This window comes from Mchenga conophoros, linkage group LG2, assembly GCF_057382185.1.
Source record: "Mchenga conophoros isolate Kocher_MC1m ecotype Shallow Benthic linkage group LG2, M_conophoros_male_GT1.1, whole genome shotgun sequence".
Lineage (NCBI taxonomy): Eukaryota > Metazoa > Chordata > Actinopteri > Cichliformes > Cichlidae > Mchenga > Mchenga conophoros.
The window spans coordinates 11,745,807-11,760,178 of record NC_140527.1 but is presented as its reverse complement, the minus strand read 5'-3'; positions in this window follow the sequence as shown (position 1 = coordinate 11,760,178).

The window sequence follows — 14,372 nt, the reverse complement described above, 5'->3', positions numbered from 1 at the left end:
ATCGCTGGGCACTGCTTATAGACGTGCGTGCACTCTGTTTTGCCAGTTTGGCTGCGAACCAACGCAATTCCGTTTCAGATGAAACCGTCAGCGGACTGGAGTCGACTTCAAAAAGGACAAAATAAAACGGTAAATTGCATTCTGGGTAGGTTCCTGTTGGCGGAGGGATCTGGCCTACATCTCCCTGCATCAGCATCAGAAAATAGGTAGATGGAGCAGTTTTGGCGATCTGACACGTTTGATGAATGAAGAGACTGTAATAACGAATCAAAAAGGAGCTGAAGATGTGTGTGCCAGCCTCGGTTTGCCTTCTGTTGTCCTCAGAGGACAGAGCGACACCAATTAACTCCCAAACAGTTGTAATCAGGGGACCTGTAAGATACCACGCAAATTAAATTAAACCGTCCCTAACCATATGCCAATACGTGTCATCTTCAAAGCCTGTTTTCAATACGGCGAGAGCTTGTGACTCGGTGGCTCGATGGCTCGCCGGCTGAAACAAAAAAGCAGATAAATAACTCAATTACAAGCACACAAGAAAAAGAAGAAATAATCTTAGAATCCTGCCTCAGGGAGTTTCATTTTCAACTTAAAACACTCGATTGCTACCAGCTCCTGAACTGATTGACAGGTTGTTTAATGCAGAGGGATGTCGAACTGAATTCTGCTTTAGGCTCCAGAAAGTCTCAGTGTGGCCCCGGTGGAGAAATAAATTAGTGAAATAAAAGAGAGGAATCATCCTGTTCCTGATTGCTCTGGTTTATCTTTGTGAGAGAGCCACACCGACGACAGGCAGAGTCAGAGGGCAGTGGAGAAAATGTGCCCGACAAACAGCGACCCTGAAAGCAGGATGATGTCACTCGGGCAGCCCACCTGCCACGAGGCCAAATAGCACAGCCGAGGCTGAAGCCAACGACCTTAATTGTGTCTACCTCCTCTCCTGCTGCAGTCTTATACGCCTGCAAGAGGGGAGCGAGTAAATATGTTTTGTGCATGCAGCAGATGAGTTCGTGTCAGATCATGTCACGACTTGACAGCGTTTTCTTCACCTCTGAGCGGTATTCTAATATCTAGTGCAAGCCATTTGGGAGGATCTGTCTGTGGAGAGCTGGGACTTTTCACACATCCTTCCAATTTTTGTGACAAATTGCTGTGAATGTTGCAGGCGTTCAAACCTTTTCACACTGCAGAGTTTTTGTATTGAAAAAAGGGGAGTACATAACATTTAAGGACACATTTATTTTTCTAAGATCTGAAATATTTTACACATTGAATGTAAAACATTTAGGAAGGATATGCAACTGCTTTCAGACTGGATAGATGCTTCAGGGGTTTCCTGAAGGGTGAAATCAAACTAACATAATGTGAACTTTTTGGAGGTTTTACTCTCTGAATCTGACTTTCCCGGGTTTGCACTTGAAATAACATCTGCTTACAAAACAACTAATGTGAAGACACAAATTGCTTGTCTAACTCGTGTTAGTCACAAACCACAGGGCACCAATATTTAGCAAGTACAACAATAAAACATACAATAATAAGCAAATTTCCAGCCAGCCAAGTTCAAACCCGTCATTATGTCCTTGACAGTTGTCATGTCATTGTCTTGTGTTTCTCACTAACTTTGTGGGCAGAGAAATAAAGCTGGGGCTAATAGCTCTTACAGGGATAGACTTGCTTATTTGCTAATGGCTTCTTCTTCCTGTGGGCCATTAGATAAGCAGCAGCAGCCACCGCTCTTGAAACCAGTGTGACGTCAACCCCAGTGATCACTATCGGGCCCGCTAATGGTCTCTGAAAGGGAGAAAACACATTCAATCACATTTACTCACAATGAAAGATATGACGACGTGTTCCGCTAACCGGAGCGGATCCGCCGTTCGTTACGCCGTGTCACAGCGCTTTGATTTTGAGTTCGATACACTGTTAGTTATTGTGCCGGCCTGTGTTTTTCCTGGATGTGCGGGGCGATCGCCTTTAATCATTAGCACAGAAAGGTACAGGCCGTATTGATTTAGACGAGCGCTCGAGCCCATCACAGCGGCTCATCATTAAAAGACACATTAAAAGACAAAAAACAAACCGCTAACTGGACACCGGGACCTCACACAGATCCACAAGTGCTGCTGCTGGACCGAGTCACTGAATGCACAAAGGCACTGCATGTGGCTGTTAGAGGCAGACGGTGAGGAAAATTTGAACAAATGAGAAATGAGGTGCCTCTACACAGATCGCAGGGCGTCTCTGAAGACTGTGTGAGGATTTGAATCATGCAATCACTTTCAAACTCCACCCAGCAGTCTTTGTAGCAGCTCAGTTACATGCACATCTTAAAACCATACATGTTGAAATATTTTAGAAAAGAATGAAATCTGGGCTCGTCTCATTTTTTTTAGAGATGAAGAAGCGTGAAGGTCTGGGTCGGTCCTCAAGTGAAGGCATGAAAGTCTGAACCAGCTGCTGCATTTTAGAGGGAACGCGTTGCCACATTCAGATTTAACACACATTTTTTTATTTCAAATAATAGCTCTACATTGAAAGCAACTTCTGAGGATGTAAACATAAAGTAGCAGAAACTGCAGTTCCTCTAATGGCCACTTGAGGCTGACTTGACACGTGTTAGTATTCCCAGCGACCTCTGCACCAAAACCAAGGCACAAATGCAGTCAAGCGTTCCAGTTCTGTGACTCACACAAGTGGAGCTGAAGCTTAACAACCTGTGTCAGCAAACCTTTGGACTTTAACCTTTAACAATATCCAAATGGACAAATAAAAAAAATAGTCTGTGGAAAGAAACAGGTGTGCTGTATAAAGCGCTCCAAGTGCTTAGGTAGAGTACAAACAACTTATATGTTGCTCTCAGTTTTGGAAATTCTCACAGATTTCAGATCTTTGGATCAGCCTGATCTGTTTATTTGCTATCTGTGTGATTCTTTCTTTGCAGGGGTGCTTTTCTGAATCACACCCAGCTCGGTGAGTCATTCTGTGCAGGAAGTAAATGGCATAAATTGTTTAATTTGAAGGTTATTGTTTCTTTTTAAATAGTTTCTTATTATATTATATTACTGAATAATCAGCATAGTATATGTGGAAGAGTTTCACATCCATACTGTGAACTGTCAGTTTTTATAACGGCTGCTTTCTGCTGGAGTGTCCTTGCACGATCCCCAGCCTCTCTCTGACAGACTAACTGTTTCTCCTGTGCAAACCTCTGTGACAGAAGTGCTTACTTGCAGTTTGCCTTCAGTTGTCAGGCGGTGACTTGGCTTCCTTTGTGCTCAGTCACTCTGCAGTCGTTTAGCAGCGCAGCATTCACCCGACAGCTCCTCACATCCGGACTCGCGGCCTGTCGTTAGCTCCTCTGCATATCAGAGCCATGTAATGGCGTTGCAAAAAGCCTAATTAGATCTAAATTAGCGTCACTTTCTTGACTCAACATTATGGATAGAGGATGAGGGACTAATTACACTGCTATTAATGCAGAGAGAGGTTAATGACAGGGGAGTTTGTCACCAAACGCGAATGGGGAGGGACGTGATCGGCTCGGCTCGTTCAGCCGCCACATCTAGACCGTTCTTTTCTTTTTGCTGATGCAAGCTGTTCTGGCAGTTTGTGAGCCGCCTGCACTTTCACTTTGTTTGTGATCAATGTACACTTTATATGTGGTAAACAAATAATAACTCAGGTTTACAGGCTGTCGACTGCTCGGTAGATTAAAGCATAACTGTGGTGAGCATCGCACGAGAGCGATGTATATGTTCGTCTGTAATTATGTGCGCAACAAATCATCAGAGGTGTCCGTCTGAACTTGGATTACAGCCGTGCACAGGTGGGGTCGTTAGCAGGATCACAATACTCTGTTATGCTGTGTGGCACATCAAGTTAATGCGTGAAAGGCCACAAGGACGTCTATTCATCAGAATCGGCCTTAATTACACTGTAAAAAATCTCCATGCAAAGACATTTTGCTGAATATCGAATCTAAAATGGTCCGTTTCCTTAAAACAAACCAAAAAAAGGCAGTCCTCAGTGCAGTAATAAGATCTTGACAAGTGCCAGGAACATAATAATAATCTCCGCTTTCTAGTAGAAAGAGTCTTAAAGTCTGTCCTGAGAGTAGCACTACACAACTGTCAGGTGTTCCTAATAAATGGCTCAGCGATTGCATCTTTAACAAGCCTTAAAGGCTACAGAGACCAGCAGCTCAGTCACAGTCTGGAGAGTGGAGAAGCAGAGAAAGGATCTCGTTTGTAGTCTGTTTTGTGGAGGGCTCTGGTTGCTGATTTGTACACTCACATTCTCCAATTAGCCAATGAGCTGTTGGGCAGACACCCACAGGTGGAGGCCAATTATTGCTGGCAGCTATAGAGAGAAGTAGGCAGGGGGCAGAAATGAACGAATCGATTCACAAATATACAGCATCCTTATTTCTTTGTCTTTTGAACATTTCACATCATTAAACATGTGATCAAAGAGTTAATAAACAGGATTATAAATGTGAGCGGGCAGCCTTTAGCACGGTACAGTTTTCAAAGGAAAAGAAAATTAATTGAGGTCCAGCATGAAGGCATCCCTGCCTCAATGCAAATTAGAAGATTTATTCATATACTGTTGTTATTTTCCACTTTGTTGCATTCTTTGCTTTATGTAACGATCTCTGCAGAACTTTCCTCTGTCTGCAGACGAATCAGCCCGAAGAAATATTCAGAGTTCAGTGGAAGAATTTGATTCATGGCCTTGTGTTTTTGTGTTGACTTTCAACAAAGACTGAAATTTGGTCAAATCTTTTTTTTTATTAAATCAGGACGTGAGCATGTCCTGAGGCATGATGGGCATGTCTTCAGCTCCAGGAAAACACCTGCACACAAACAGGGAGCACTCCAGGACGCTCCTGAAGCAGCAGTGCTAACCACTGTGCCGTACGTCCAACTGTTATATTCAAATCTACAGGTTAAAGGCATAAAATAGCATTTTGCGCTGGTGTTCATAAAGCTCTTCTCTGCATGACAAGTATTATGATTTCCAACTGTGCTGTATGACCTAACATAACCTCATCTTTCTCTAGCTCAGTGGTTCTTAAAGTGTGTGGCGAGACTTCTCACAGGTGGGGCACAAGTTAACTGGCAGAAAAGTCATGTGGAACTAATGTTGCATTAGCTGCATCAAAGCTGCATCCACGTGCGCAAGTCAACAACCACAATAAAGAAGTGTACTGAAAAGTGTGAACCTGTGGTTGGGTCTGTCGTGCATTGTTTACAGTGGTGCCAAAATCCAGAATTGGGGCACGAGAGTCTCAACGTCATGTTTGCACTTTTCAGTACACTTCTATTTTGCGGCTATCGAATTACACACGCGGCTGCAGCTTTTCAGCTTAAGCCTACACACATCAACAACAACAGCAGGACCCAGTTCATTCTGCTTTAAGCCGGCGAGGCGGCTTGGGGATGCCGCTCAGGTGCATCCGCCTCCCCCGCAGCCGTGCCACAGACCACGCCCCGCCACAGCTCTGCAGTCAAAAACAGGCTCACTGCAGCCACTGAGAGTGTATTAAACTCTCACTAAAGTATATATATTTCATCTCTGTTCACAAGTTTCTGGATTTCTTTGTTTAATAAGACTAAGACTGAACTTTATTTTTCCATGTTTGGCAATGTTCACATTCTGTTTAACTTGTTGCTTTTTTGAAGAAGTGCTGCTGACTCATGAAACAGTCTAGTAACAAAAGTTACAAATAGCTGTTTGAAATGAAAGTTGTTTGTTTAAAACAAAAATTACCGAAGGATTCATTGTGAATTTATCATCTAAATAAAATTGCAGCTATGCTTTTCTGTCATCGTTTTGTTTAGATGGGGCGTGGAAATATTTCTTTCTGCCATGTGGGGAATGATGTAAAAAGTTTGACAACCACTGATCTAGCTGAACATTTGCAATGACCTTCACACATCCACACAACATCAACTTCTTCTCTAAACACTGAACAATGCCACAAAACATAATATTTCACTGGGTCCTGCACTATTGTCACCATTAGCCTCCTTTTGCTGGTTGAACATTGTTTGTTGGACCCTCTCTTTCCACCATGTGACCAAAGTAGTGTTCACTGAAGGTGAGAAGCGTAAAGCCTTTTTAAAAAAAAATTAATAAAATCCTTTATTGAAAATGTTCATATGAAATTACAAGGCAATGTGCAAGGCACATGAGAATAAGGGAGTAAACAATCTGGTTTTTAGAGAAGACAAAGAAAATAAATAATTGAACTGCAAGTAAAATTAAGTATTTTTAACATGTGTTCAATCTGATGGTAATTTTACAGGAGAACAAACAATATTTGACATTAACAACATTTACATTGTAAACATGCTAATCACCCATGTTTTTGGGACATGGGTGATATTATAAAGTCTTACTGCCTTTCTCTCACATATCCAAAGCTGGCTTGTGGTGCAGCAGCTGAGAACAGCTGGTGGCAGTTAAATCCATTTCAGTTCCGTTTTATTTATATAGTGTCCAAATCTCAACAACAGTCATCTTAGAGGAATTTATATTTGAATATGAAGTCTGTAAAATAATACAGAGAAAACCCCCAGATTCAGACTACCTCCCATGAGCAAGTGTTTGGCAACAGTGGGAAGGAAAAACTCTTTTTTTTCAGGAAAAACTCTCTAGCAGAGCTGGGCTCAGGCAGGGCGGTTGGGGTAAGGGAAGACAGGGCTGGGACACGCTGTGGATGAGAGCCAGAGATTGATAATAACTAATCATTACATTCAGAGAGGTGTATAAACACATAAGCCTGCAGTGTGAGAGCGAAGTGCTCTAATCGGGTGATATTGTCATTAAAATAAGTTCGGACCTGATTATTTAAGAAGTGTGTCCTGAGATGTAGACTATTGTGTTCCAGAAAATGAGGATTGTTTTCTGGTCCTGATCTAGTTCTGGTGATGTCCTTTTTTTCATCAAAAGCTTCATAATATAATTAAAAATTATTGTTATTTTCAATAAACTGTAGTTTTATTTGTTTAACTGTTACATAATACTTGTCAGAACTGCATGTGTATTTCCATTTCATTCATGCACTTAAAAAAAGATGAACACCACTGCGCGACAGGAAACAGGGTGAGATTTAACCATGTGATCGTGAGGAGCTGACTGGTGGGGGTTTAGGCCTGGGAGTCGACTCCACTCAGCCAGCAAAGCGGCTCAGCGTTTCCCTCTTTTCAATGACTTTTAATGCGACTCCATAGAGAGAGACAAAATCTGGAGCTAAACACTGAAGACAAAGTATGCAAATGAGTAATTAGTTCAATAACAGTTTCCCAAAACATCAGCCCTTAAGCAACTGCTCTGCATCTATTATAACAATTACCATACGCAGCACGGCATGATGGATCTGCCCCTCGCTGCTACCGCCGCCGCCATCCCCAAACGCAGCGTACGACTGAGCGAACAGTGTGCTAATGGGAGACAAAAAAGGGAGGTAAAAAAGCAGAGAAAACACATTCGGCTCAGCGTGACAATCAGCTCATCCCGCTGACAAAGAGAAGAGGTAAAAAAAACTCCATCTGTGGGAGGAAGTGCTGCCTTGTCGACCTTGACAGAGATAGAAATATAAATTTGACTCTCAATTAATGGACTACTCCTTCACTTCCCAACTGCAGCACATCCGAGATCCCATTACACTAAAAAAAAAAAAAAAAAAAAACTTAAAAAAACCATGTAACCTGTGGAAAAAAAAAAAACGAAATAGAAGTCAGTATTTGTACTACCGTGTTAAAGACTTTAACGTTCTTCTTAACTTGTCTGAAGAATTAAAAAAAAATAGCTAGAACTAAAATGAACTTTCATGTATTTTCTGCTGCTGAAGCAGTTTTTTTTTCAACATATACATGTTACTACGATTGTAGCCAACGACAGGTATCCAGGTTAGTTTGGTCTGAACTGTAATTTTAAGATTAGCTAGTAAATAACAATTAGCTAATGTTGTTCATGAGACTAAAGTCATGGTAAAATGGTAAATGGCCTGTATTTGTATAGCGCTTTACTTAGTCCCTAAGGACCCCAAAGCGCTTTACACTACATTCAGTCATCCACCCATTCACACACCGGTGATGACAAGCTACATTGTAATGTAAATATAATAAGGCCAATATTAAAGTTAGTACCATATTAATCATGATTAGCTATTACAGCAGTGAGTTTGAACTCTGTGTCAAATACTGAGCTTCAGTAAAGACTCAAGTTGCAGTTATTTATATTTCCTATCACTTTATATCTTCACTCAAAGGCAAGTATCTTTGACAGTGTACAAATAGATTATATATAAGAGGCAAATATTGTTTTTTAATGTGTTGGCATTACTACATTTTGCTCAGTGCTTTTGTACAAAGAAAATGTACGAGCTGTGATAACCGTTTCTGATAGAATGAAGAGTAGACTGATATATTAAATATTCCTATATTGGAATATTTGCTTCAATATCTGCTTCAAATCATACAGAATAGATATCCGAGCCGTAAACAGGCTGACTTCTGCTAAATGGGTCAAACTGGGCAGAAAGTATACAAACACATAACATCCTTATAAAATATGATGTAACACTAGATCAACTTACTTCAGAATATATAAAGCATATAAACAATTACAGCAATATGATGCAACAAACACAGCAGTACTACTAATCCAAAATACTCAAAGCTTCATAGAACTGAAACAAACATTTTTTTTAGGTCCATTCTGCTGCTGATACATACTTTAGGTTTCTGAATATTAAACGTGTTGCTGCCTTTCATGGTGTTCAACTTGAAGGCCCTGAGTACTTTCTCCAACACTGAAAACACTGGAATGGTAAATTTATTTGAACATGACCTAATAAGACTGATTCAGGACAGACAATTAGTGATTTTAAACTTTTTGTAGCAGTCCTTCACAAACAGGGAACAGTCTGTCTATTCTCTCCATCTGTCAGCTGCTGCTGGCTCTTCCTCCTCTTCCTCACACACTGCTGAGTTTGTCCTGGTGGATTATCAGGGGTGCAAAGCCTCACAGATGATGTGCAGCAGTGGGTCCCTCAGTCTGTCCTCACTCTGGACACTTGCAGCTGTCACACATGGAAATCAAATGTGTGATAAGCTGCAGGATTCAAACACAACTTAACTTGTAACTTATAAATACATGTTCATACTTTTATTACACAATCAGAGAGAAAGACAAAGAGAGAGAGTGCAGGACAGACAGACAGGTGACAGTCTCAGGTGTATACACTGCTACAAAACAGCACAAGAGAAGCAGGATTTAGTGTGTGTGTTATTACAAGTGCTAAACAAGAAGAGTTCCCAGATGGTACAGTGGACACATGTGTGACTCCTGTGATTAAAGCATCTTTCTTTCAGCTTAACGAGTGAACCGTCAGCTCGTTCAAACACGTTAAAGCCATTTGGCTTGACACCACCGAACAGAGGCAGCAGAGACAGCCTTCGTCGCGTCGCTGTGAAGTAATTGGCCTTAAAATGCGGCCTTTAAGGCTGCAGACCCTGAATTGGGATACAGCAGGATACTCGGGGAAGACATCACAGACAAACCAGCAGGCAAAAACACAGGGCTTATATATTCAATCAGGGAATGGGAGACAGGAGGGAAACACAGCTGGGAGAAATCAGAACTGACGAGACAAGCAAGCAAAGCAGAATACACTTACATGAGACATAGACCTTCAAAGTAAAACAGGAAGTACACAGAGACAGCCTGGTGGGAGAAAGAGAACATGGAGGAGCACATGACGGGATGAGGAAACACAGAACACAAGGAGTGGGAACAAAGCACAATACTCACATCACTATAGGGCTTTGGAGCGTGATGTCACAGGTGTGGGCGTGGAAAGGATTTTGGCCTGATGCGCAATTTTCCAGGTCCAAACAAAGCGCAAGCAAAAAAAGAGCGAAGGCAAACACAATAGCCATCGTTCGTACTTGCTGTGTGGTCCGCTGCAATGTTCAATCGCACAACCGACACAGGAATAAGCTTAAAAAGGGTCTCTCTTTTTATTCTTTCCCAACCTGGAAGCAACATGAGGGAGCTCATATGGCGGACCTTACCAAATGAAGGCGTCTAGCCTGGATAGCAGCCGTGAGACGAGCTGATATCCAGTTCTCTTCCATCTCCAGATATCCCTTAACTTACCGGTAATTTGTATATATGTTCATATCACTCTTTATAGCTTAATAATATTATCGTTGGTGGTCTCGGAGGTTATAGAAATTGCGAACAAACATCGAATGGAGTGACTTTGCAGACATACTTGCTATGTAACGTGTTGTGTTTACAAGGTTCTATAATAAGGGAAGCAAATTAGTACATGCTGTTACCCTGTCAGACCAGGGGTGCCGCTAATGAGGCTGGGTAAGAGAGAGGAGAGAAGAAGAAAGTAGAGAGAGGTAAAAAAGATGGAGTGCCGCTGTAAAGCCTGAAATAAAGTGTTGAACCCAGACGTCGCCTCCGCTGCCTGATTACAAACTCAACAAATTGGCGACGAAGATGAGCGCTTCAGTACCGAGCCCACCGCCCTTTTTGCAACATGCGGGTGAGCTGCCAATACCATTTATGACGTGGCGCAAATTCTTTGAGAACTACATGCTAGTGATAAATGCTACGGGAGATGCATGGCCGGAGGCGAGACGACGAGCCGTCTTATTACATTGCTTGGGACCAGAGGGACAACGACTGTTCTACACACTGCCGAATCAAGGTACAACGTTTGCTGAAGCCATGACTGTGCTTGAAAACCACTTTGTCCCTAAAGTGAATGTAGTGGCATGCAGGCACACATTCAGACAGCGAGTTCAGCGGGCTGATGAAACTGTGACCCAGTATGTTGCCGCCCTCAGAGCGTTAGCTGTGCCATGTGGTTTTGGAATAATGGAGGGTGAAATGATTCCGGATCAACTTGTTGCTAATGCTAATCTCAGTGTTGTTAAAGGTAAATTGCTGTTGGAGGAGGACCTTACATTGGACAAGGCAGTCACTATTGCGTGTCAGGTGGAGGCTGCAGTCAAGAATGCTACACTCCTCTCTGCTGCGCCCACGGCCCAGACTGCTGCAGTACAAGCTGTGGAGGTGAAGGACGCACGTCTTCGGGGAAAAAGAGGAGCGCGACCAGCTCAAGCTCAGGGACCTACATCTAAAGAATGGCACAAAAAGGCAAGTGATAAAGAGCAACAGCGTCATTGTTTCAGATTTGGATCCGAGAAACACCTGGCTAATGATAAAAACTGTCCAGCAGCAAAAATAAAATGTGATAAATGCAACAAAAAAGGGCACTTCGCCAGAGTTTGTAAATCAGCTCTAGCAGTGGTCAGGGAAGTAGTTGTTCCTGAGTTTACAGTTTTATGTGTTGATGATCACAAACTGATGACTGCAGCATGTGATAAGATTACATGCAAAATGAACATTGAAACACCACAGGGAAACTCTCAGGTTCTGGAGTTAATTGTGGATACAGGAGCTTCAGTATCTATCCTTCCAGAAGCCATCTACAAAGAACATTTTGCACCCTGGAACAGTTTACCTCCTCACATCAGATTCTCCACAACCCTAGGAACTTTTAAAACTGCTCCTAAAACGCACATCTTCTCATTGGCTTTTAGCAAGGTTTAACTTATTGTTTTAATTTATTGTTTTATCAGTGAGGTGTTTTATGTACTTGCGTTTTATTGTATTTTATATTTGTATTTTATTGTACAGCACTTTGGTCAGCCTTGGTTGTTTTTAAATGTGCTTTATAAATAAACTTGACTTGACTTGACTTGACCTGTGCTTTGACTGAACCAAAAGTTAAGCTTGTCACTTATGCTAAAGGTGACTTGCTTGTCATTGGCTGCCTGCAGGCTTCAGTGAGGGTTGCAAACAATGACAGAAAAGTGCCAGGATCATTCTTCATAGTTAAAGATGGATCACCTTTGCTGGGGTTGGACTTAGTTGAAGCACTTAACATTGATATCATTGCTTGAAAAGTCATCAACAAAGGAGAGGATCCCGCAAGAGAATCACCAGCCAGTAAACAAACATGCATGATGAATAACATTTATTCTTCTTCTTCCCATCATCTTGGAGCTGTTAAAGGGTTTATCCACAAAGTTCAAGTGAACAAGACAGTACAGCCGGTTCGTCAAAAACTGCGGCGTCTACCACTCAGCATACGTGAGGAGGTGTCAGCTGAATCAAAACGTCTACTCCAAGCAGGCATCATCGAACCAGTGGATGCAGCTGAATGGGTGAGTCCTCTGGTGGTTGGAAGAAAAAGTAAGGGAAACTTGAGGCTTTGTGTGGATCTGCGTGAACCTAACAAGAGTGTGATCATGGACTGTTACCCTCTTCCTCACATGGAGGATTTGTTCGCACAGCTGGCTGGGGCTACACTGTTTCATGGTTCATGTTTCTATGTTCTGTGTCCCCCAGTCTGTGTCAAGTTGGTGTGTTATGTCATTACGTGTATGTGTTTCCTGTTTACTTTGAAGGTCCGTGTCTGTTCTCAGTGTGTTCAGTTTACTTTTCCCCTGTCTCGTCAGGTCCGATTACTCCCAGCTGTGCCCTCCTTTTGTGTCTCATCCCCTCGTTATCCTTCTGTGTATTTTAACCCCGTGTCTGCCTCTGTTAGTTGCTGGTTTGTCTGCGTTATTTCCCCTCCGTCATTCTGTGTTTATTCCTCCGGCTTCCTGGTCATTCTCCCTGCAAGGTACCCTCGTTCGTGTTCTGGCTTTGTGTTTAGTTTTAGTTTTCCCAGTTTAGAGTTTTTACCGTTCTGTTTCTCGCCACCCTTTTTTGTTGTACTTCACCTTTTGTTAATAAAGATCCCCCTCCACTTAAGCAGTCTGCATCTTGGGTCCGTTACTAATCCACACACGGCCTGCCTCGGCACCCCCATGGCAGTTATAGAATATTCACAACATACTTCATACCGTGTACATTATAACATACCATAATAGACCCATTTCTGTAATATACTTACATATCTATATTATTGCTAATATATATTGTAATATATCTATATCACTAAAGCACTTCTGGATGGATGCAAACTGCATTTCGTTGCCCTGTACCTGTGCATGTGCAATGACAATAAAGTTGAATTCTATTCTATTCTCTCACTTGTCCCAGAGAACTCAAAACACACACAAAGAGCTGATACAGAGGCGGAAAACATCAGCTCAGTACAGACTGCTACACGTCCCACACTGCAGAGGGACAGACAACCACCAAGATGGACAAAAGACTTTGTTATGAAATAGTTCAGAGGTAAAAAGAAAGGAGAAATATGCAGATGTGAGAAATGACTGTGAATGGAAAGTGCATTTGAGTTTCATTACTTATCTTTAATTCCACCTGTGACTTCTGATAAGCTGAGAAGAAGGCACATGGTTGTTCCTTTTGATTCAGGGTTGATCCAGGGCACGTTTACTTTGCCATTACAGTTCTTTTATCAGGATATACAGTATATATAATACTGTTCTGAAGTTACTAATTGCCTCAAAAGTAAAAGGCTGTCGAATGTTTCATGTTGTGCTACAAGGGAGAGAGTATTATTTGAGAAAAGGGGGAGATGTTGTGTTTACAAGGTTCTATAATAAGGGAAGCAAATTCGTACATGCTGTTACCCTGTCAGACCAGGGGTGCCGCTGATGAGGCTGGGTAAGAGAGAGGAGAGAAGAAGAAAGTAGAGAGAGGTAAAAAAGATGGAGTGCCGCTGTAAAGCCTGAAAGCGTTTCTAAATCGGCAAAATCATCACCATTGGGTACATTAGGTATGACAGTGACACTCTTGTTTCTATTGGTATACAATGTACTCACAATTCGAAGTTTTTAACTCCGGATCCGAGCTGGCCGAGTGAGATCTTGAGGGAGAACAAAGGGAAGTGGCGGCGGCCTAGAGGGAAGCGAGCCGGCGTCAGGAACAGGCTGAGAGCTCGTGCACACCGCACACCTCTGCCTAGCATCCTGCTCGCCAACATCCAGTCACTGGAGAACAAGCTTGACGACCTCAGGGCCAGGGTAAAGTTCCAGAGAGACATTCGGGACTGCAATCTCCTCTGCTTCACCGAGACATGGCTGAACCCAGCGGTGCCGGACCACGCCATCCAGCCGGCCGAGTTCTTCTCGGTTCACCGCATGGACAGGACACGGGAGTCGGGGAAGTCAAGGGGAGGCGGCGTGTGTTTAATGGTGAACAACAACTGGTGCAACAGTGTGAACGTTGATCCTCTCACACGCTCCTGCACACCAAATCTGGAACTACTGTCCATCATGTGTTGTCCTTTTTATCTACCTCGGGAATTTACATCGGTCATTATAAGTGCCGTTTATATTCCACCACAAGCGAACACGGTC